Below are 23,007 nucleotides of genomic sequence, written 5' to 3' on the forward strand. Positions count from 1 at the left end.
TACCTGTTTATTTATTTGAGGCAGGGTCTCCCTGTGTAGCTCTGGCTGTCACGTAATTTGCTCTATTGACCAGGTTTTCTTGAAGTTAGTGATCTGCTGAGTGATGGATTCAAAGGACTGTGCTACCATGCTTGGCACTGTGTCTTACTTATCATTTTTTTTTATTGCATATGACTCCTTTAGTATACTAATCTAGAAAGAGACTTAGTTGTTATGCCCAAAGGAGTTCTGAACCCACACAGTAGGGTCAAGCAGCTGAAATGTGATTCAGACAGCGAAAGACAAAACCTTGAATGTGATCAAGGGCACTTCACCTCCACAAAACAAGGCAAAGGGATCCAAACACATCGAGAGGTACAAGGGGTTTATCCCATTGGATATGACGAATGACTTATTGTCTGCTGACCACATAGGACTGTTTCAACTGCCACTAGCACCCTCAGAGTTACTTCTGTGGGCTGATATATGTGTATATACTTTGTTTTTGTAAAAGTAAATGTAACACATGGATTTGACAAGCTTAATCCCAATGTGCTAGGCTCAGCAACTCCTTTAGGGTTGGAGAGAAAATAGGATTAAAACCACCGTCACTATCCACTGAACTATGCCCCCAGCTACCTAATTTTGGGGAAGAGTGCCGGACAGGTTCCAGGGACAAAACTGGACCACAGCTTCTCCTCCTTGGTCATACCATAGCACAGTTCCTCCTGGATTTCTTCCTAAGCAGACCCTTAGTAAACGTGGAACTAAGAAAAACTATAATTACTATCTCTCAACCCTCCTGGTACAGGGAGCCGTCCCTGGATGTGGACCAAGAACCCGCACCCCCAGAGGTGTTATTCTGACAAGATTTTATGAAGGGAGCAGGTGCAGGGAATAATATGCTACAATGAAAATGGGAGCCACAGGTCCCCATCAGCAGCTACAACTTAAACTTAAGATCGTAAAGATGTCAGTGTGGCAGGTGCTGGGACCTGCAGTCATCAGGCTGGCAGGAACCGGCAGGGAGGGAGGGGGTCCCGGTAGGAGTCCCTCCTTGCCTTCCCTTCTTCACCTTGCCCTGCACAGCCACAGCTTCCATGGCTTTACGCACCGCACCGTCACGGTCTCCTCATCTCCCTGGAACTGCCTGGGCTTGATGGGCTTCAAGTTCTTGTCTAATTCAGAGGCGACAGGAATGCCCAGGTTGGCAGGTTCAGCTCCACGATGGCCTCTTCTGAGAGACCCTCCAGATGCTTGTCGATGCCCTGAAGGCTGTTGCCATGGGCAGCAATCAAGACCCTTTCCCCCTCCTTGATCTGGGGGACAATTTCTTCATTCCAGAAGGGCAGTGCTCTCTCTGGCAGTAGTATCCTTCAGGCTCTCCCAGGAGGGTAGCTGGTCCTCAGGAAGGTCTGCCCGCGTACCTGCAATCCTTGGTGATGTTGCTGTAGAAGAGATGGTCAGGCTCCATTGGAGGTGGTGGGACATCCTAAGACTGGGTCCAGATCTTTGCCTATGCTTCACCATGCTTAGCAGCAGTTTCTGCCTTATTGAGACCTGTTAGGCCCCCGTAGTGATGCTCATGGAGGCGCCAGGTCCTGACCACTGGCAACCACATCTGGTCAAAGGCATTCAGGACTGCCCAGAGGGTCCAGATTGCTCTTCTGCACAGAGGTAAAGCAGACGTCAAATTCATAGTCAGCATCTCCCATGGCCTGCCCGCGGCACTTCACCTCGTCGTGGCCTGACCGGCTCAGGTCGGCGTCGCTTGTACCAGCACCAGCCGCTGAAGCGGCTCTCCAGGTTCCAGGCGCTCTAGCTGGCTGTGAGGGATCAGCATCAGCTTCTAGGCAGCAGAGGATGCTACAGCAACTTAGGATCTCTGAGATGCTCTTCATACTGCCCACCTCCGTCGCGCCTGCGCATTTGCACTCTCCAGTCCCTGCCCCTACGCAAAATCTTTCCACTCTCCCAACTGTCTTACTTATTTTTAAGGCAGACACTTGCTATAAACCACGCTGGTTTAAACTCACTAATACCCTGTCTCGACTCCTGAGTGCTGGGATTACACGTGTTGTCTTAGTTTGTGTTTTATTGCTGTGAAAAGACACCATGACTACAGCAAATCTTATAAAGGAAACCATTTGAGGTGGCTTACAGTTTCAGAGGTTTAACCCATTAACATCATGGTGGGAAGCCTGGCAGAGTGCAGGCAGACATGGAGAGCCAAGAGTTAGTTCTACATCTTGATCCTTAGACAGCAGAAGGAGACTGTGTGCTACACTGGGTATAGCTTGCATATATGAGACCTCAAAGCCTACCTCCACAGTGACATGCAAGGCCACCCTCCTAGTCGTACCACTCCATGAGCCAAACATTCAAATGCTTGAGCCATGCCTATTCAAAGCATCCCAAGTGTGTGCTAGCTCATCTTTTTCAAGACCTTGATTTTATGCATTCTATAAAGTCTGAGGTTCTTGTTCCTCATGAGACAGTGCAGACTTGCAATTCTTACAGCAATAACATTTGCCGTGGAAATATCTGTTTTATATCTTTCTGCTTTGCTTCCAAAGCTTTCTATTCAATCAATACCTTCTATTTTCAGTGCCAATGCATGCTGTAATCTTCTTAACCACATTTTAAAAGGCAGTTAAACTCAACATACACAGAACAAGCAATAAAATCTGTTACTATTGGGATCTGGCCAAAATTTATTATAAATATCAATTGGGTATTTTAAGATGCAAAAGAGGAGAAATGTGACTTAGAATCTTGGGCTGAGGATCAGTCCTTGCTTGCCTATAATAGAAGAACCAACTTGTGTAAGTTGTCCTCTGACATCCATCAGTAACATGCACGCAACACTCGCACGTCTCACACAATGGTTACTTCTGTGTGACATATACGCATATACAGACACACAGGATAAATAAATAAACTATAATAAATAAGTAAATATACCAAGGGACCACTGCCTTGTATTAAAATGCATTTATTCAGCCGGGCGGTGGTGGCACACGCCTGTAATCCCAGTACTCTGGGAGGCAGAGGCAGGTGGATTTCTGAGTTTGAGGCCAGCCTGGTCTACAGTGTGAGTTCTAGGACAGCCAGGGCTATACAGAGAAACCCTGTCTCGAAAAAAACAAAAAACCAAAAAAGAAAAAAATGCGTTTATTCTGGTGAATCCTGAAAATCTTTACAAGAGGAGACCAATTGATTGCTGAGAGGACCTATCCCTGTGCAGATGGTCTGACATCACTACCGCCACCCATCAAATCCTGTCACGCCTCTCCAGCATTGTAAGAGACAGATAATATGAGTCCCGCTCGTTTCTGAACACATGTTAGAATAAGACATGTGTCCTATGACCTTTGACCTTCTCTGTACAGTTGTCCACTGGACTAGTCTAATCTCAGATCATAAAATCTGATGCAGTGTTCACAAACCTTTTCACCAAGTTTCCTGTATATTCACTTGGGATTTATCAACAAAAACCTGGGGCAGCCATATTACATTGGAAAGTCAACAGATTCTGTTCTTCATATCCCTGTTCTACACAATTTGTCTCCCTTTTGTCTTCTCTAAGAACAATCTACCTTAGCTGTGGGTGGTGACTCAGGCCTTTAATCCCAGCATTCAGGAGGCAAAGGCATACAGATTTCTGTGTGTTTGAGGTCAACCTGGTCTACAGAGCTAGTTTCATACATCCAAGACTAAACACACACACACACACACACACACCCTGCCTAAAAAACAAAACAAAAAAACAAAAGCAAAACCAAACAAACAAAAACCAATCTACTTGAAGAAACGTTATTAGCACTACCTTATTTGAGGGATTTTGGAGCATTTGATAAGGAAGATAGGCCTGTTTTGGGTTTTCATGCTATAATGATCGTGGTTAATAAATACCCTATTCTGAATGAAGTAACTGCAGGGAGTCATGTACTCAGAGAACAACTGGATGAACACCTCAGAAGAAAGAAATGAGAAGGTTGCCAAGGTGTTAGGAAAACAACAGAAGGAAATAGTGGTTAGTTTGGAGCATGACTTCGGGTGCTGCCTTCCTTTCCTACATCATCGTACAAAGCTATATGATCTGCATCGGGCCTAATAACATTCACTCACCAACAAGTTAAGTTGTTTAACTCTGGCTTATTTGTCTAAGGCAGTGAACATGAGCTTGAGATGTAAAAGTAACTTTTATTCACCAGATGTAATTGTCATCTAGGAGACTTGCTGCTGAATAAGCTCACCCCTTCTAGTTCTTTCTGAACTCTGACTGACTAATTCATCTCAACTGTTCTGGCTCAAACTCCTTTCCAAACTGACTGATGTAAACTGGCTTCTCTTAGCATCTCACTGAATTGCTCTGTTTGGCCTCAAACTAACTCTGACAATTTGTTCTAATAGCCTGGCTCCTTTTTATTCTCTGGCTTCAACTGCCTCTGCAGGCCTCCACTGAACTGCACAAACTCACAAATGAACTCAACTCCATTGTACTACTTCCCCAACTGACAGAACAGAACTTGACCGTATTCTACTCTGAACTGCACAGAACTAACTCAACTCCACTGCACTGAACTCAACTGACTCCTAACTGGCTGACTCTCTCGCTGTGTTGCTCTTAAATAGCCTCTCTTTTCTGTGTTGTTCTTGTGAAGGTTAGATGTAGCCTATCTCTGACTCATTTTGTCAAATCTTTCTCTGATTAATCACTTTGTCTGCCCCTCAGTTAGATGTCATTTTTAAACTTGGCTGCTTTCTTCTACCTTTAGTGATTAAAGGTACGTGGTAAAGTCAGGTCTGTATTCTGGCCAGATCATACTGTAATCCAGCACATAGGTAGATCATATAGACCCAAAAGGATGTGATCCCTGTCAAAGCAGCCATGTTGCTGGATTAAAATTCATCTACATTAAGATAAAAAGCTAGATGAATTAGTAATAGAATCAATTATTTAAAAAAAAAAAGCTCTAGTAGTAAGTTCCTAGGCTTATATCCCCTGCCTTCTTCTTTACTTTTTTTCTTCCTTAAAAAAAAAAAAAAAAAAAAAAAAAAAGCTGCTAGTAGTGACATACACCTTTAATCTACCAAACACTTGAGAGGCAGAGGCAGGCAGATCTCTATGAGTTCAAGGCCAGCCTCCTCTACAGAGAGTTCCAAGACAGAAAAGTTCTCAAAATAATTTTTTTAATTTCAATTTATGCGCATGTATGTGTACCTGCCTTTTTGGGCGTGTACCATGTACATGCATGAGCCTGTGGAGGCCATAAGAGAGGCTTAGAACTCATGGAACAACAGTTGCAACCTGTGAAATGCCTGATGTGGGTTGTAGGTATTGAACCGAGGTGCTGGGAAAGAGTAACAAGTACTCTTGACTACTGAGATCTCTCCAGCGCTTCCCTTTCCTTTCCCCTTCCTCCCTTTCACCCATCTCCTCCTTCTCTTCTTCCTCTTTCTTCTCCTCTTCCCCCTCCTCCTATTTATTTTGGTGCCAATGATTAAATCCAGGAACACTGCGTGTGTACACATGGGGTGCTATTTAAAAATAAATCTATATTTTCTTTCTTTCTTTCTTTCTTTCTTTCTTTCTTGCTTGCTTGCTTGCTTGCTTGCTTGCTTGCTTGCTTGCTTGCTTTTTTGTTTTTGTTTTTGTTTTTGAGGCAGGGTTTCTCTGTATAGCCCTGGCTGTCCTGGAGCTCACTCTGTAGACCAGGCTGGCCTCGAACTCAGAAATCCTCCTGCCTCATGAGTGTCAGACACTGTTTTGTTTTGATCATAGGAAGAACAAATCAAGGAATATTAAGAGGCCATTTCTCCATCCCCAACCTGACTAGATGCTTGGTTAATTATAGGTTTATTCATTAGGGGTAAGTTTATATGACAATAAATGAGACTCTGCCACCAAAAATAAAAAGAATATGCCATGTCCTCACTCTGAAACATACCACAAGCAGTACTGGGCTTTCTTTTTCATGACTACAGTTAATGGTCTAGTCTGTCATCTATGAAATGCTACGTGTGGGAAATTACAAGGTAGAAGTATCAACTGATGTAATAGTAATGTAGCCAGTAAAACACAAGAAAGTGATGCCCAGTGTTCCCACCAATTATGTAGATATACAGGAGTATTTTAATGTGGCAGATGTTGGGGTTTTTTTGAGACAGGGTTTCTCTGTGTAGCCCTGGCTGTCCTGGAACTCACTCTGTAGACCAGGCTGGCCTCGAACTCAGAAATCTGCCTACCTCTGCATCCCAGAGTGCTGGGATTATTTGAAGGTCTTGTTGAGGGCACAGGAACCAATCCTGAAGCCACCATGGGGAAATCAGTGAGAGCTGCCATCAGCTGGGAGCTGGCTTTCTGCAGCCTGCTGGGAGGTAGCCTCAGGCCAAAGGCTGGCTGCCTGAAGGAACTGGGATACAAAATTCAGTTTGTTTCTTAATTTGGGACAATACTGAAAGACTATCCTAACTAGAGAGCCCACCACAGGCCTGAGGCCTCAGCGGCCCACTTTTCTTCCCAACCAAGGTTTCTTCTCTTGCTTCTGTAGGCCTGTCTCCTGAAGCCACTTGCCAATAAACTTCCTTGCTTAGTTTTGTCTCAGAGTTTGTTTACTACAATTTTCGTCTCTGATGATTGGTAAAAACAAACAAATAAGCATAAATAAATAAATAAATAAATAAATAAATAAATAAAACAAAGGCTCCTCCCACCTTTCCTCTTTCTTGCTCCCATTTCCTAGTTTCTTTTGAGTGTCAGTCTTATTTATCAGCCAATGATATGCCCTTACCACACATAACGTGGTATTCTTACATATTCTTTCGAGAGAAAACTATCCTTTGCGTTCTCTTTTGAGGCTACACACTTAGACATACACGCAACACCAAATCTTTTCGAGTTACAACGTGCTGTTTAGGAAAAACAAGATAATTTTGCACGATGCGTTATTTCACGATGCATATATCCCACCTCTCTTAATTTTTACCCAAATGATAGTTTAGTTTACAAACCATTCTGCCTTTTGGTTTTTTGCCCCTTTGAATCATATATATTTATCTCTTAATAATAATACATCTTGCAAAGCTGTCTTATTATTTTTAATGGATGTTTATAGTGGTTAGATCATGCTTTATCTAACTATCACTCCATTATTATTGAATATATATATGTATATGCTGTTTCCATCCTGTGCATATTTGTCTTCTCAGACATACATGACTGTATCTCCAGAGTACAGATCTAGAAGTTGAATTACCTGTGTTTTTACTGTCATAATGATAGAGTGACTGGGGCTGGGGGGTGCCTAGAATGCAGACTAGCTCTAGGTTCAACTTCCAGAGCCCAAAACAATAATAATGATGATGACAGATGCTGCCAAATTACTCTCCATAGAAGCTGAAAAATGAGAATACCTCAGCCAACGCCCTGAGTGACTAATGTCTTTGATCTTTATCAATCTGATGAGGAAGGAGCTGCCTCAACATAGCTTTATCTTGCCTTTGGGCCAACAGTGAGTGCCTTATGTTTAAAAAGCATCATAATCGTTTCATGTACCTGTATACGCGTTTGAACTGTCTCTTGAAATCCACTGTCTATATTTACAATTGAGTGGCTGCTATTGCTTATTTGTTTATAGCAACTATTTTATTAGAATTATATATTGTAAACTACAATGCTTTTAAAAGTTTATGAAGAGTTTTGCTATGATTTATAGTTTACATGTTATGTAATATTGTACTGAGAGGCTCACCCAGTGTTGCCCAGACTCTCTTAAACTCATGATCCCTGTCCTACCTCTTGAGCCACTGGGGTTACAAAGCATGTATCACTCCACTTGGCAATTTGTTGTCGTTTTGTTTCCCCTTTGAGATGAGGAATCATTGTGTAGCTCATACTGGCCTTGAACTCCTGATTCTTCTAATCAGCCACCCAAGTAGTTGGAACTCCAAATGTGAGAACCCTCAGTAAACTTGTCATGCTAATATTTAATTACAACTTAATATGTAATTAGCACAACTTCTCAACCGTCTGTGTTTTCTGGGATTTGAGCTATAACAGTACAGAAGCAAGAAACATTGAGATAAAAATTCAAGATGTCCTAGAAAGGACTATGCTAATCAAAACTTTGGGTAAGGTTAGAACGGTCTTATCATTGGGAACCTAACTCACTCCTGTTGTTAGACCCCAAAAACTGAGGGTGCCCTAGCACCCCACACCCCGGAAGGCGACACCCAAATCACTCAAGAGAAACGGTCTCAATGCAATAGCATGAGGATTTCTTTATTTCCAGAATTCTGGGTTCCATAGCTGTGCACCACGCAGGGTTAGATGACTATGGACCCCGAGTGCCGAATTGAGACAGCTTTTATAAGTTTACGACAAAGCCCTCGAATCACAAACCAATCATTTCTTAGCATGGAGAGCCCGCAAAATGGGAGCCAATTGATTTGTACCACTCTATAGTTTTTAGGCCAATTAGTTTAAATTATCGGAGCTCGCGCTCAGTGGACCAATTAGTTTTCTATAATGTCTACAGCTGCGTGAACTCCTGCTTAGGGGTAATGGAGTAAGTTTACAGAAGCAAGATAAGCTTAGCCCATTTCCAGTTACCCTATGGGGCCAGGATCACCTATTCAAGGCCTTAGGTCTAAACAAAGGGCGGGCTCTGGAATGTGACCTTTTACCTAGTTTCTAACAAAGCAAGATTGCATTTTAAACTCCTGATTTCCTGGGGTCACCAGAGTCAGGCCGTATTTTCCATCCCTTTACTGTCTCCTTCCATCCCATCTTCACTACAAAGTGAGTTCCAGGACAGCCAGGGATACACAGACAAACCCTGTCTCAAAACAACAACAACAACAACAACAACAAAAAAGATTTATTTATTTAATATATATAAATAGCTGTTTTCAGACACACAGAGGAGGGCATCCTATCTCATTATAGATGTTTGTGAGCTACCATGTGGTTGCTGGGATTTGAACTCAGGACCTCTGGAAGAGCAGTCAGTGCTCTTAACTGCTGAGCCATCTCTCCAGGCCCAATCCCATCTTCTAAAAGCTCCTTCTCTCCTAATTTGCTATATCTCTTCTCTTTGCTAAAGAATAACCTTTATCCTTACATTCCCTCCCACTCCTTTTTCTCTTACAACCTATACTCAATGCATAATAGAGTTTTGTTTTGCTTTTTGATGCCTGGGATTGAACCCAAGACCTGTGCACACTAACCGTGCACTGTACCACTTAGCAAGGCCCACTGCACAGCTCTACCCTTAAACCGTATGTATAACTGGTTTTGCACATGGCATCCTATTGCATGGCTTTTCCCATGGAGACGGAAGGGAGCAAATGCCTTGTCATTGCACATAGGACCCCACCAAGAGACTACCAAATATGGCAGTCTCCCTCCTAGTTCCCCAACTTCTACCCTGACTTGCAGCGTTCATGTCCAGGTAGTCAGAGAGTCTTCTTGATAAAGGATTCAGGTTGCCCTACTCCACTACTATATATTCTGGCTTCCAGCAAAAGTTCCAGCTCTCACAGTGCCTTACAGTTCACTGTGCCTCTCCACTGCCTCCCTCCGGCCCTCTTGGTATTTGATGTTTGAATACAACAAACTCTTTCTGGGCCTTTGTGAGACACTTCCTCAAAGCTCATTCCTGAGTGTCAAGATCAATCATTTGCTCCCTCCTTGCCTGGTTTTATTCAAAGGTCTTCCTTGCAGTTAAATGTTCTTTAAACATTCTGTCTACAGTTTCATTTCCAGCCCCAGCTGGATCTGGCTCTCCTGTTAGGTTTCCCATTGTATTGTTTGTTGTATTGTAGTTGTTTGATTGTTTTGTTTTGTTGAGTCAAGGTCTTATGAAGCACAGGTCGCCTCCAAATCACAGGGATGACCTTGAACTCTGCTCCCAGACTCCCAAGTGCTGGAATGATAAGTTTGTGCTGATATGCCTATTTTATCCACTCTGTATTTCTTATACAGACCTAAGGCAACAAGCCTGTGATTCAGAGGAGCAGATTATCTGTGCTGGCCTGTGGAAAGTTTTCTTTACTAAGTGTATGCTTTCTAAAGTAATTTCTTTAGTTTGTTCGTTTTTTCAAGCAAGTGATTACTGATAGAGGTAAATCCAACTTTATAGGAACATAGCCGTGTCTGCTTGTTTATAAAGGAAACAAACCTTCGCTCAGCTTATAACTCAATGCTGGATCCATCCTCAGCCCAGACTGTACACTGGTGACATGATCCTGGCCAGGTGCCTTGATTGACTTTGGAGTTGCCAAGCAGCCGTTTCCCATTGGGTTTTCTTGGCTCTCTTTAAGGCTTCTCTGTAGCATAAATCATTCCCAATTATGTCTTTAAGTGAACAGAATATTGAAACTTCCAGTCAGCTCGCCTCTGGCAGCAAAAGCCAAGATCATGCATGGTATCTCCTAATTCTAAAGTCCAATAAGAGAAGATACTGAGTAATCAAAAGGTTTGCGTATTACAGAGTAGTTCTGTGCATTATTTAGCATGCTCAAACTTTTAATTCCCCTTCCTCCTGTTTCTGTCAAAAACTATTTGCAGGGATGGGGAGATGGCTTGGTGGATCAAAGCACTAGGTGTGCAAGCCTCATGGCCTGAGTTTGATTCCTGAACCCAGGTAAAAAGCCAGAAGCAGGACTAGAGAGATGGCTCAGTGGTTAAGAGCACTGACTGCTGTTCCAGAGGTCCTGAATTCAATTTCCCAACTACCACATAGTGGCTTACAACCATCTGCATTGGGATCCGATGCCCATTTCTGGTACGTCTGAGGACAGTGACAGTGTACTCATATACATAAAATAAAGAAATCTTAAGAAAAAGAAGCTAGACGTAGTAGTATATACCTACACCTATAATTCTACAGTGAGTGAGAGGCAGAGGCAGGAGAACTAGCTAGAAGCTCATGGGCCAGCTAATATATAACAGAGCCACAGAAACAAGAGACTCTGCCTCAACAAGGTTAAAAGTACAACTGACTCCCAAAGCTGACCTTGAACCTACACAAACACAAAGTACAGTTTAAACACACACACACACACACATACACACACACACACGCTAGAAAAAGGTCCCTTGAAGTCTTATGTCAACTGATGGAACTGAGGCTAAACAACGTATATTTTAAAAAATATTTCTTTATTTTATGTATATGGGTATTTTGTCTGGGTGTATGTCTACACACCAAAAGAAAGCATGGGATCGTACGCTGCTACAGTTATAGATGGTTGTGATCCACCATGTGGCTGTTTGGAGTTGAACTCAGTAGCTCTGGAAAAGAGCCAGTGCTCTTAACCCCTGAGCCATCTCTCCAAGCCCAAAATAAACTTATTCAAACCAGGGCCTGGCCAGATTGCTTAGGAGTTAAGAGTACAGGCTGCTCTTCCAGAGTTCGATTCCCAGCAACCACATGTTGGTTCACAACTCTCTGTAACTTCAGTTCTAGGGGATTCAAATTTCCTCTTCTGGCCTTTGAATGCACCTGACATGTACTTGGTGAACATAAACACATGCCGACAAAATTATCATTTTTTAAATTATTTAAACCAGACCCTAAGCAGGCTGATAGAGGAACCAAGTTTGGAATCCAGTCCCTTTGACCCAGTTGCCTTTGACCACTATGTTTACTAGAGGGCTCTGGAGAGACTAGTAATGTAACTCTCAGGTGAAACAACTCCTAGTTGGGGTTTTACTGCTTAGAACAAACACCATGACTAAGACAAGTCTTATATAAACAATTAATTGGGGCTGGCTTACAGGTTTAGAGGTTCAGTCCATTATCATCAAGGTGGGAACATGGCAGCATCCAGGCAGGCATGGTGCAGGCAGAGCTGAGAGTTCTACATCTTCATCTGAAGGCTGCTACTGGAAGACTGACTTCCAGGTAGCTAAGGTGAGGGTCTTAAGCCCACACCCACAATGACACACCTACTCCAACAAGGCCACACCTCCTAACATAGCCACTCTCTGGGCCAAACATATATAAACCACCACACTACACCAATCAGTGACTTCTCTGAGGAAGTATAATAGAGATTCCGTAACAGAACTGATCTGGGGCGCATCAGGCTGATTCCCTAGAACATCGGCAATCTCATTAGAGTTCAAAGGTCAGAGTGGGACCCTGTTGCCATAACAACTCCTGATCTGGTGGCTAAAGACAACTGATGGTCAGTTATTACTCGGTTACCAGAACGGATGCTCCTGGCTTATGACAGCCTTCTGCTTAATGATTCAGAAACCCAGGATCTCCCTATTCCTGGCTTCCACACTTCCATAGCCTTACAGATAGTTAGAAGACAGGGGGGCTAGAGAGATGGCTCAGTGGTTTAGAGTACCTACTGCTCTTCCGAAGGTCCCGAGTTCAAATCCCAGCAACCACATGGTGACTCACAATCATCCACAACAAAGATCTGACACCCTCTTCTGAAGTGTCTGAAGACAACCACAGTGTACTTACATATAATAAATAAATCTTTAAAAAAGAAGAAGAAGAAGAAGAACTAGCTGGGCCGTGGCAGTGCACGCCTGTAATCCCAGCACTCTGGGATGCAGAGGCAGGCAGATTTCTGAGTTCGAGGCCAGCCTGGTCTACAGAGTGAGTTCCAGGACAGCCAGGGCTATGCAGAGAAACCCTGTCTCAAAAAAACCAAATCCAAAAAAAGACAGGGAAAGAACAGGTGTGGAAGATTCCTCAGTTCTCTTGGCCTTGGGAAAATACAATTCATTTCACACCTTTCTTTTGTTCTTTCTTCCTTTCTTTCTTTCTTTCCTTCTTTCTTTCTTTCTTTCTTTCTTTCTTTCTTTCTTTCTTTCTTTCTTTCTTTCTTTCTTTCTTTCTTTCTTTCTTTCTTTCTTTCTTTCCTTCTTGGTTTTTCAAGACAGGGTTTCTCTGTATAGCCCTGGCTGTCCTAGAACTCACTCGGTAGCCCAGGCTGACCTTGAACTCAGAAGTCTGCCAGCCTCTACCTCCCAAGGGCTAGGATTAAAGGCATGTGCCACCACTGCCCCGCTATTTCACACATTTTCCTTTTTTTCTTTTTTAAAATATTTATTTATTGTTATATCTAAGTACACTGTAGCTGTCTTCAGACACACCAGAAGAGGTCGTCAGATTTTATTACGGATGGTTGTGAGCCACCATGTGGTTGCTGAGATTTGAACTCAGGACTTTTGGAAGAGCAGTCAGTGTTCTTAACTGCTGAGCCATCTCTCCAGTCCCCAATTTCACACTTCTGTGAAAACATTTCTACATTTTTCATGTGGCCTCCTTTCACTGTGAGAGGCTAGGAGATGCAGTCTGTGACTGACCACTGAGTTTGCACCCTTGGGAACTGGAGCATAAAAGTTCGGTGAGCCCTCCCAGAAGCAAGGGGGTTGGACCTACACCCTGGCATCAGTCAGTTAATGATACCAGAGAATCCACCAGGTGGGGAGGAATGCAGTAACTTTCCAGATGTACCTGGTACAGACAGCTTCCCTCAGCCGGAAGTAAGCTTCTTGAGAGGAACATGACATCCAACACAGCCAACCTGGGAAGATGGTTTAGGGGGACAGTAATAGCATCTGGTCCAGTTAAACATTTGTGCCACTTGGCGCCAATCATTTCTCTCGGTAATGCCACTCCAGCTGGTGTCTGATTTGCCAGGATTCTGACTGGTGTAATCTCTGAGTCGTCTGGAGAGGAGAGTTAGTGTAATGAACATAAACAGCCTGAATGGTTTGTTGCAGCTGGGCCCAAGCTGTGGACAAACGCAATCATCTCAGGATGAATACTTCCTTGTTGCTCTGTGAAAGGCTCTCAAGCAGTCCTTTCGCCTCCACAAGTGGCTGGTTGGTTTTCTCAAAGGACTGTCCTCTACGGAGGCCTCTGAACTGCTTTTCCCTACTGACGGTTACAATCGCAGTAGCGGCAGGAGCTAGGTCAGCTTTGCTGAGGGTCCACACTGATGACCTCATTCATAGCTACTTGTGCTATTCTGTTTAGAGCACAACTAACTGTGTAAGAACTGGTGTGGTCAAGGCCAAAAGCTGAACCACTTTAGGTGATGTTTCCTTTTAATTTAAAAAAAAAATCATTTAAAATAAATTTTACAATAAAATTTAAAAATTATTATTTTATGTGTTTAGGTGTTCTGCCTACATATGTGTCTGTATACCACATACATGCCTGGTCCCCCGGGGGTTAAAAGAAGGCAGTGGGTGCCTTGGGACCAGAGTTACATACAGTAGTTGTGAGTTGCCATGTATGTACTAGGAATAAACCCAGATCTCTGGAAGAGCAGCCAGTGCTCTTAACTGCAGAGCCATGTCCAGGCCCATGTGTTTCTGACTCTTGTTTGGTGCCTCATCTAGCATACTTAGTTTTGGTGTGCCTTAATGGTACTCTAGGAAAAAATTATTACAATTATTTGTTGGGGAGAGGGGCATGCCACGCATGGGCTGGGGGTCAGAGGACAGCTTGTCCAAGTCCGTCTTCTTCTTTAAGGTGGAGCACGCCTTAGATGGGTCCAGGAGAAGAGAATTCTGGAATTCTCTTTTCTTGAGTCAGGCTCTCACTAGGTAACTCTAGCTCTCCTGGAACTCACTATGTTGACCAGGCTGGCCTCAAACTCACAGATATCAGCCTGCCTCTGCCTCCCAACCTCCCAAGTGCTAGGACCAAAGGTGTGCGCCATCACATCTTGCTGGCCTAGTAGCCCTTCTTGGTCACTATCCTACCGATTCTTCCAATCATTCATGATTCCACAGAGCTCTTTCCAGGCACATCATTGGCCGGGTCTGTGATCCATGTCGACCCTTTTATTGGAACAGTGTCCTCTCCACCCAAAGAGAATAACAAGGAATCCTTCCTGAAGCTCCAACACCAACATTGTTGTCTTCCTTCTATCCTTATCCTTTTGCCTCTAGTGTTGATGATCTAACTCACACTTCCTAAGCGAGTACTTTACCCCTGAGCTACACCCTCCTCTCAGCCTTCTGCTTTTCCCTTAGATGTTAGGGACACAAAGCACAATATTTCCAGAGAGGAGACATCTTGCCGGGACACTTCTCCATTGTAGCAAGTCCCTTCATGTTTTTAGGGCTTATCTTTGATCTGTAGTGTCTTGTCAGCATTCCAGAGAACTGGGCATCTCTTTCTTACCAGGTTCATCTTGATTTCAACAGGGCTGACCAATAGAAATGTCAACACAATCCTTTTGTGAGTTCTGTTGTTTTGGTTTTGAGACAGCGTCTTGTTGCACGGCCAAGGTTACCCTCCAACTTATATTCCTCTTGCCTGGGCTTCCTCAGTGTTCGGATCACGGTATATCCCACGTGCCCTTTGCTTCTTTGCTGGAGCAAACTTAGAAAGGACCAGCCAAGGTCACTGAATCACCACATCTAATTCTCTTAGGCCACCCAGACCTAACCTTGCTCGTTATAACATAGAGCAGAACAGGCCAAGGCGTTCATGGCCGCTCTTTCCATTTTGAGCTGGTGTTCTTAGACCTTGCAGTGAGCATGTCTGAATGTGCACGCCATCTTTCCTTTTAAAAACTGGTTTGTGTTATATTTATGAGTGTTTTGCCTGTGTGTATGTCTGTGTACCACATGTATGCCTGTGGTCCCTGGAGGCAAGAAGAGAGAATCCCCTGGAATTATAAATAGCTGTGATCCTCCACGCGGGCGCTGGCTGAACCTAGGTCCTTTGTTAGAGCAAGATCTGTTAACTGCTGAGCCAGCTCTCCCAAACTTTTCTTTGTAAACTATGATCTAAAACTAAGCATGCTCCAAATGTGTGTGTTAAGTTGAGCATGCTCAGAAATGTGCTCATTCCTAACATGGTTTCGTATACATCCTTGCACCCATCAAGACAAGACAATGGAAAGGGAACCAATGCATTCGACCACATGTTGACTAAAAGTAGGGTAGTTAGCATAGTTTCAAGCCAAAGTCATAGACAGCCACAGTGAAAAAACAATACAAGGAAAGGCCAAGACTGCTCCTGGTCATAGTGGAAGAGAAAGTTTATTGTAGATAAAAGGGAGAGCATAGCCAGAGGCAGGGACCTCTGGGAGAGTCTAGAGTGGACGTGACCCTGAGCCATGCGGGAAGTGGGGGGGAGAGAAAAGGAAAGGGAAGAGAAGAGGACAAAAGGCAGCCAAGAGGGCAAAGGTTAAAAAGGGGTGGGTAATCAAAGTGGCTGGATTATATAGGAAGAGCCTCTAGGGAACGGGCAGCCCAGCCCCTGGGTTGGAGTTCAGGGTAGGGGACAAGGCGTGCCAGCCTGTAATTTATAATGTGTAGAGATTATGCTGGGTCTGCTTTGATATGTTACATAGACACTTTGGCTACTTGCCCCAGGGTTTCAGACTTAATACAGACAAGTATACATTCCTGTGATCACAAACTATTTGTCATCTAGCTGTCTAAGGAGAATAGAAAGAAAAGTATAGCCAGGCATAGTGGTGCGCTCCTATAATCCCAGCCCAAGAGGCAGAGGCAGGCAGATCTCTGTGAGTCTGAGACCAGCCTAGTCTACAAAGTGAGTTCAGGGACAGCCAGGACAGTTATGCAGAGAAACCCTGTGTCAAACAGCGACAAACAAACAAACAAAAATGGAAAGGAAAGGAAGGGAAAAGAACAGAATGGCAGACTATCAGGCTGGGGTTGACGCTTTTTTCTCTCTTGTGGTAAGGACGCTGCGCCTGTCACAGGAGGCTGCTAGGACTTGGAGTTGATTGGCTCTGGTTCTCTGTGCTCTGCCACTGTTCCTTTCGCTCTAGAAACCAGGCTGTTTAATTAATTGGATATATATGGAAATCACCGCCTCCATATTTCTTAGGCATTGGGAATATATCACTGTCTACCATTCTACCCAGGATTCAATACTCCTTTCAGTTATTGCTATTTAGTTGTTTTTAAGTTTCAAGTTTATGTTCGGAAATAACCAGAGATTTACAAGAAGTTATAAACTACTCTGTCAGCAGCCCCGTGGATCCAGCATCTATAGTCCTTCGGGTTTCCGATGCCGGAGCCAATTCACAATTCAATGCAGCTTCTGTCAATCATCGCAGTGAACCACAGAGGGATTCGTTACTTGCCTTTTTGGTATGACAAACACCTGATAAAACACAGCTTAATGGGGGTTTGTGTTGGCTTGCAGTTCCGGGGGATACAGTCAACCATGCCTGAATAAGATAGCAGGAGGCAGCTGCTCATATTAAATCTGCTGTTGGGAAGCCGAGAGGCACGAATCTAGTTCTCAGTTCACTTTCTCCTTTTTGTTACAGCCCAGGACCTCTGATTCATGGACCGGTGCTACTACCCACGGTTAAAGCGGGTCTTCTCACCTATGATTTACTCTAGATGCCCCCCCCCCTTAGATAAGCATAGATAAGGCTTTGTCGCCTAGGTGATTATAGGTTGCCACGTTTGGCAGTCAGTATTAGCCAGCACTGATGAGTGAGCGAGCGTCTTAGCAATTATAGACTAATAATAGTTCACCCACCGGGGATGATGGGGTTCTCATCGCCATCTAGTGGATGAATGATGCAAGCACTTCACTTCCATGGCCAACCACATAAATGGTCCCTGTGGGCAGAACCTAGGATGAGGAAGCAGAGGAGAGGGATGGCTCCGTAGGCCAAACATTTCCCAGGGATCACATGGAAACTCACAGCCTTCTGTAACTCAGGTTCCACGGGATGCTCTCTCTTCTGGCTTCCACAGAACCAAACATGCATGTGGTACCCAGATATACATGTATGCATGCTTGCAAAACACCCATACACATAGAATAAGATGATTTTTAAAACATACACAAGAAAGAACTTGGGGTAGGAATTCTTACTCCTGTGATTCCAAAGGAGAAGCTTTTCACGGAGGTGAAAGGTGAAGCTATCCAGACCCCAGCTAAGCCCAAGGCCCTGAATATGATGAACTGAACCGCACTGCAGGTGTCCCGCTCCGTAATCCTTCAGCTGTTAATCTCTGTCCTGGTCTCCTCTGGGAGTCAGGCAGAGCCTTTTAGACATTGTCTCCAGAAGCACTTCCAGGGAGGGAGCCGCCGTCGAGCAATGCTAACCCTTCTACAATGACAGAGGCCTGAGCCCTGGTTGTGATCGTAAGAAGAGAAACAGATTTAAGAATATGTTCTATGGGGTGTGTGGTGAGGTGTGGGGAAGGCGGTGCCTCAGCGGGGCGTACGAGGCACCCCTTCCCCCTGAGGGACCCACCACACAACGGTATAACATAGACTAGAGTTTATTCAGGACACGGGGAGGGGAGTGAAGGGGGTAGTAGAGGCACAGAAAGGCAGAGAGAGGGAGAGAGTAGAGAATTAGAGGCTGGCCATGACCACGTGGAGAGAAGGGGGAAGGAAGGGGAAAGGGAAGAGCCCAAGAGAGCGAGAGAGGCAAGAGGAAGGGAGTAATGGAATAAGGGGGGGGGGGGGAAGCAGCCCCTTTTATAGTGGGCCAGGCCTACCTGGTTGTTGCCAGGTAACTGTGGGGGTGGAGTTTAGACGGAATGCTAACAGTCAGCAGTTCCACAAGGGAAGCATAGAGGGATATGGGCAGGGCAGCCAACAGCATCCTTTCTGCCTCCCAGAGAAGACAAAACTCTATAAAAACCGAACGATAAGAAGAAGGCAGCCATGTCAATGTCTCAGAGCCGTGCCGAGATGGGAACACCGTAGCATCCATGGCGTCCATCGAGAAGGACACCGTGGGCGGAATGTGAAGGTGATGGAACGCGGCCAGGATGGCCTTGCAAATGTGACAGAGGATGAGGTAAGAGCGGCCGGCTTTGGCTTTCCCTCGGGACACACTGATAAAGTGATTTAGCTCCTACATTAATGAATAATTTATCCAGGGAACCACTTCTCTTTAATAATTGGAGAGACGAGAGCCACGGTATTAATTTGATGGGCACTAAGACACTGAGAAATTCGAGTTCGTGACCTGGTTGGATTTGTTGTTCTTTCATTAAAATTACTCATCCACACATAGAGCTCATAGCTCATTCTAAATGTATCAGATCTCAGCTATCCCGCGCTCATGAATTTTTATGAGATTACAAAGCAAGTCTGGCGCTGACCTTGAGCCTCTTATCTAGCCTCTCTTCATTAAGCTGTGCTCCAAAGGGCCATTCCCTAAAGAGAGGTTGTATTAGTCACACTGCCATGCTCCAACACAAAAGAGCCCCGGACTTGTCACTTCTGACACCGACATCGACCTTCCCCTGCCTTTGTAGCCGGCGCGTTTTTATTCCCACTCTAGAGATACAGTGACTCTAATAGTGCCTTCCCGACTTCATTTATGGTGGGGTGGTGACCATCTCTGCAATTCTAAAGTGGATCTCCCCAGTCTCTGAGTGCTAAAGCCCTGCTCCCCACACCCACGGTGAGCTTCTTTCCTGTCACCAAACATCCCCCCCCCCTTCCCTTGTCCTCATCAGGGACCCTTCCCGGTTAGTTTTTTGTTTATTTTTGTTTTGTTTTCTATGGAAGAACTCTAGTCTTTTACTTCCTCTGCAGTTCATCCTTTGATCGACTTCCAGATTACTTTGTGTCAAACTGGCCTCAGGTGGGGCAGGTGCACACCAGCCTTCCTAGCATTTGGACAATGAGACCAGAGGATCCTGAGTTCCCAGCTACAAGGGACACTTCGTCAAGACAAGACAAAACAAAACAAAACAAAACAACAACAATCAAAAAAAGAAACAGATAAATTTCTTCATGAGCAGATTTTTTTCCTATGTAGTAATGGTGGGGTTTTTTATTATTAAATTTATCTTATTTGTTTTGTGTCTGTGTGTGTGCATGCCTAAGCCTATGTGCCCACAGCATGCATGGAGAGGTCAGAGAGCCCCTTTCTAGCTTTCTACCTTTACATGGGTTTCCAGGACAGAGCTGGGACAGTGTACACCTTTACCTTCTGAGCCACCCTGACACCTTGCCCACTGTAGTTTTGGCTCTTTGAGGCTGGGTCTTCTGTAGTTCAGCTGACTTCACACTTAATATATACCCAGGGATCACATTGGACTTCTGTCCTTCCTGCTTCAGATCCTCCCCACCCCCACCCCCATTCTGGAGCTACAGGCGTGCACCACCACACCCAGCTTTCTCCGTTGTTTTTGAGAGCCGTCTTCCATCTAGGCCATGAGCTCAGGAGCTCCCTGCCTCAGTCTGCTGAGTGCTGATGTTACAGACAGGTACCACTAAGCTCAGAACGCACCCATTCTTCCTCCCTCCCTCCCTCCCTCCCTTCCTTCTTTCCTTCCTTCCTTCCTTCCTTCCTTCCTTCCTTCCTTCCTTCCTTCCTTCCTTCCTCCCTCCCTCCCTCCCTTCTTTCCTTCCTAGACCCCAACTCAATGTTTTTAGACCCCTAAACAACTAGCCCAGCACAGAGTAACTTGTTTTTCTGCTTTCAGCTTGAGAAAGATAGCCCACCCTGTTCTAGTTCCAATGTTTAACTATACAATGCCCCAAGGACGTTTGCTCCAGATAATCTCTAACCTTCCTTAAGGCACAAACTATTGCCTGACTTCCTCATTCTGTACTTCCCCATTCCTTTCATAATGTGTCCTCCACCCCTTGCTTTGTGATTTTTGTCTTCCACTTTGTCCTCCACCCCTTGCCTTGTGATGTTTTTCCCCTTAAATACCCCTGACTTCAGTTGCACGGGGTCCCACAGTCCTCTACCCACGCATGGTATATCACTGTGGACCCCAGAGCTCTGCAATAAAAATCCTCTTGCTTATTGCATCAAGACCGTTTCTCGAGAGTGATATGGGTGTCACCTTCCGAGGCGTGGGGTGCTGGGGCACCCTCGATTTTCAGGTCTTACATTTTCTTCCTTCCTTCCTTCCTTCTTTCCTTCCTTCCTTCCTCTTTCTTTCATTCTTTTGTTCTTTCTTCTTCCCTCCTCTCCCTTTGTTTTTTCAAGACAGGGTTTCTCCGTGTAGCCTTGGCTGCCCTGGAACTCCCTCACTCTGGCCTCCACCTCACAGGGATCCACTTGCCTCAGACCCCTGAGTGCTGGGATTAAAGGTGTTCACGCCATCACTCAGCTTTTATTTCTTTATTTAAAGGTTCAGGGAGGTCAGGGGTTGAGACAGTGTCTCCACTTGTACTCTCCATGTACTGAGGAAACTGAACTCCCAATCCTCCTGCCTCTGTTTAGGGAATGCTGGGATTAGAGGGTGCAGGAGGAGCCCCTTTTAGCATCTGCTTCTATTCTTCACGGAAAAACCAGCTCTGCTGGAATTCTGCTCACCTTCCCAGAGACATGCTTTCCCTCTTCCCCCTTGCCTATCCTGCTCTTCATTCCCAATGTAAAAAGCGCGCCCCAGTCCTCAGCTCCTCAAAGCTTGCTTGTCAACTGTATGGTTTGTCTGTTCTCTGGAAGGTTGCTCGCCTGGTGTGTGGGATGAAATGCAGGCTCAGCGGCAGCTGGAGGAAACCACCTTTGCTTTTGATGCTTTCTGAGGGAATGGCCACGAACATTCCTGTACTGGCAAAGAATTCTTTGAACTTCTACAAGTTTATTATCCTGACCAAGAAAGAATGTACTTGCCACAGTTGCCACTTTTAATGTAACAATGTTGGCATTGTTACAACTAGCTCTCACACACTCTCTCTCTTTCTCTCTCTCTCTCTCTCTCTCTGTGTGTGTGTGTGTGTGTGTGTGTGTGTGTGTTGGTAGGGATCAATTCTAAAGCCTAGAGATGAGCACTCTACTTCTGAGTCTCATCCTTAGTCCTGGGAGTGTCCGGTGTGACTCCCCTGAGTGAGGAGGACATTTAGAAGCTTGTGCCTTCTGCTTTATCCTGTGTACTTTTTCCCTTATGCCGCAGTCAAGAGTACGAGCATATGAACATATGCTGATATGTGTGGGTCTCTATAGTGAATTATAGAACATACATGTAAATCCTTGGGACCTTTGAACCTAAGACCAAATGTTCTTCATCCAGTGAATAGAGTGTGGCATGGCCATAGGACAGATTACTGGTCAGTAATAAAGAGCAATGAGTTACTGATACAGGAAACGATTTAGAGAGCTCTCAGGAGAGTGAGAAAAGCCTGTTTCTCAAGGGTTTGCTTAGCAAAGGATTGCGTGCCAGTGACTTTTGTGAAATGGCCAAGTTATATGAATAGAAGACAAATCAGGAGTGACCAGGAGGATGGTGTCCTGATCAAAGGGCAACCTGGAGAGTTCATTGTAACAGCAGATCCGTGAGATCATTGTAGCCATGGTCACTTGTGCCTATACTTGTGATAGAATTTGATGGATTGACCATATGTCTGTAATTCTTTATTTCCCCCCACCTCCCACCCCGAGACGGAGTTTCTCTGTATAGCCCGGGCTGTCCTGGAACTCACTCTGGAGACCAGGCTGGCCTCAAACTCAGAAATCCACCTGCCTCTGCCTCCTAAGAGCTGGGATTAAAGGTGTGGGCCACCACTGCCTGGCTGTCTGTAATTCTAGTACTCATGAGGCTAAAGTTGGAGAATCTGAGTTCTAGGCTAGCCTAGGCTACAGAAGAAGATTCTCAAAAACAATCCCTTTTTCATAGAATTAGCCATCAAAACACCAAATCACAATAAAGGGTGAAAACTGCTGAAATCAGAATAAGAATTTTTATGTTTTGAGACAGGGTTTCTTTGTGTAGCCCTGGCTGTCCTGGAACTTACTGTGTAGACCAGGCTGGCCTTGAACTCACAGATCCCCCTACCTCTGCCTCTCGAGTGCTGGGATTAAAGGAGTGTGCCACCACAACAACATTTTGAGATGTAGAACCTAGATGAGAACCTTCAGAGTGGTAAGTATAGAAAATGTTTAGACAATGAAGGGCTTCCTGTCCCCCAGGAGCCCGTCCACATGCAGGGATGTCTTAGGTCCTCCTGTTCCCTCTTGGGAAGCACATTCCCACCCGGGTGGGCCAAACTTTTCTCTGGGCATGTTCCTTTTAAGCTTTATACTTAAGCTTGTTTTTAAAATCTCTCTAGC

At 44.8% G+C, this 23,007-nt stretch overlaps 1 pseudogene; it reads right to left on the reverse strand.

Annotated features, from left to right (window-relative positions):
* Nucleotides 1-952: 952 nt before the first annotated feature.
* LOC127663629 (phosphoglycerate mutase 1-like) lies at nucleotides 953-15,466 on the reverse strand (annotated as a pseudogene).
* Nucleotides 15,467-23,007: the final 7,541 nt, after the last annotated feature.

The sequence above is a fragment of the Apodemus sylvaticus genome, chromosome 13 (genome assembly GCF_947179515.1).
Source record: "Apodemus sylvaticus chromosome 13, mApoSyl1.1, whole genome shotgun sequence".
In the NCBI taxonomy this organism is placed as follows: Eukaryota; Metazoa; Chordata; class Mammalia; order Rodentia; family Muridae; genus Apodemus; species Apodemus sylvaticus.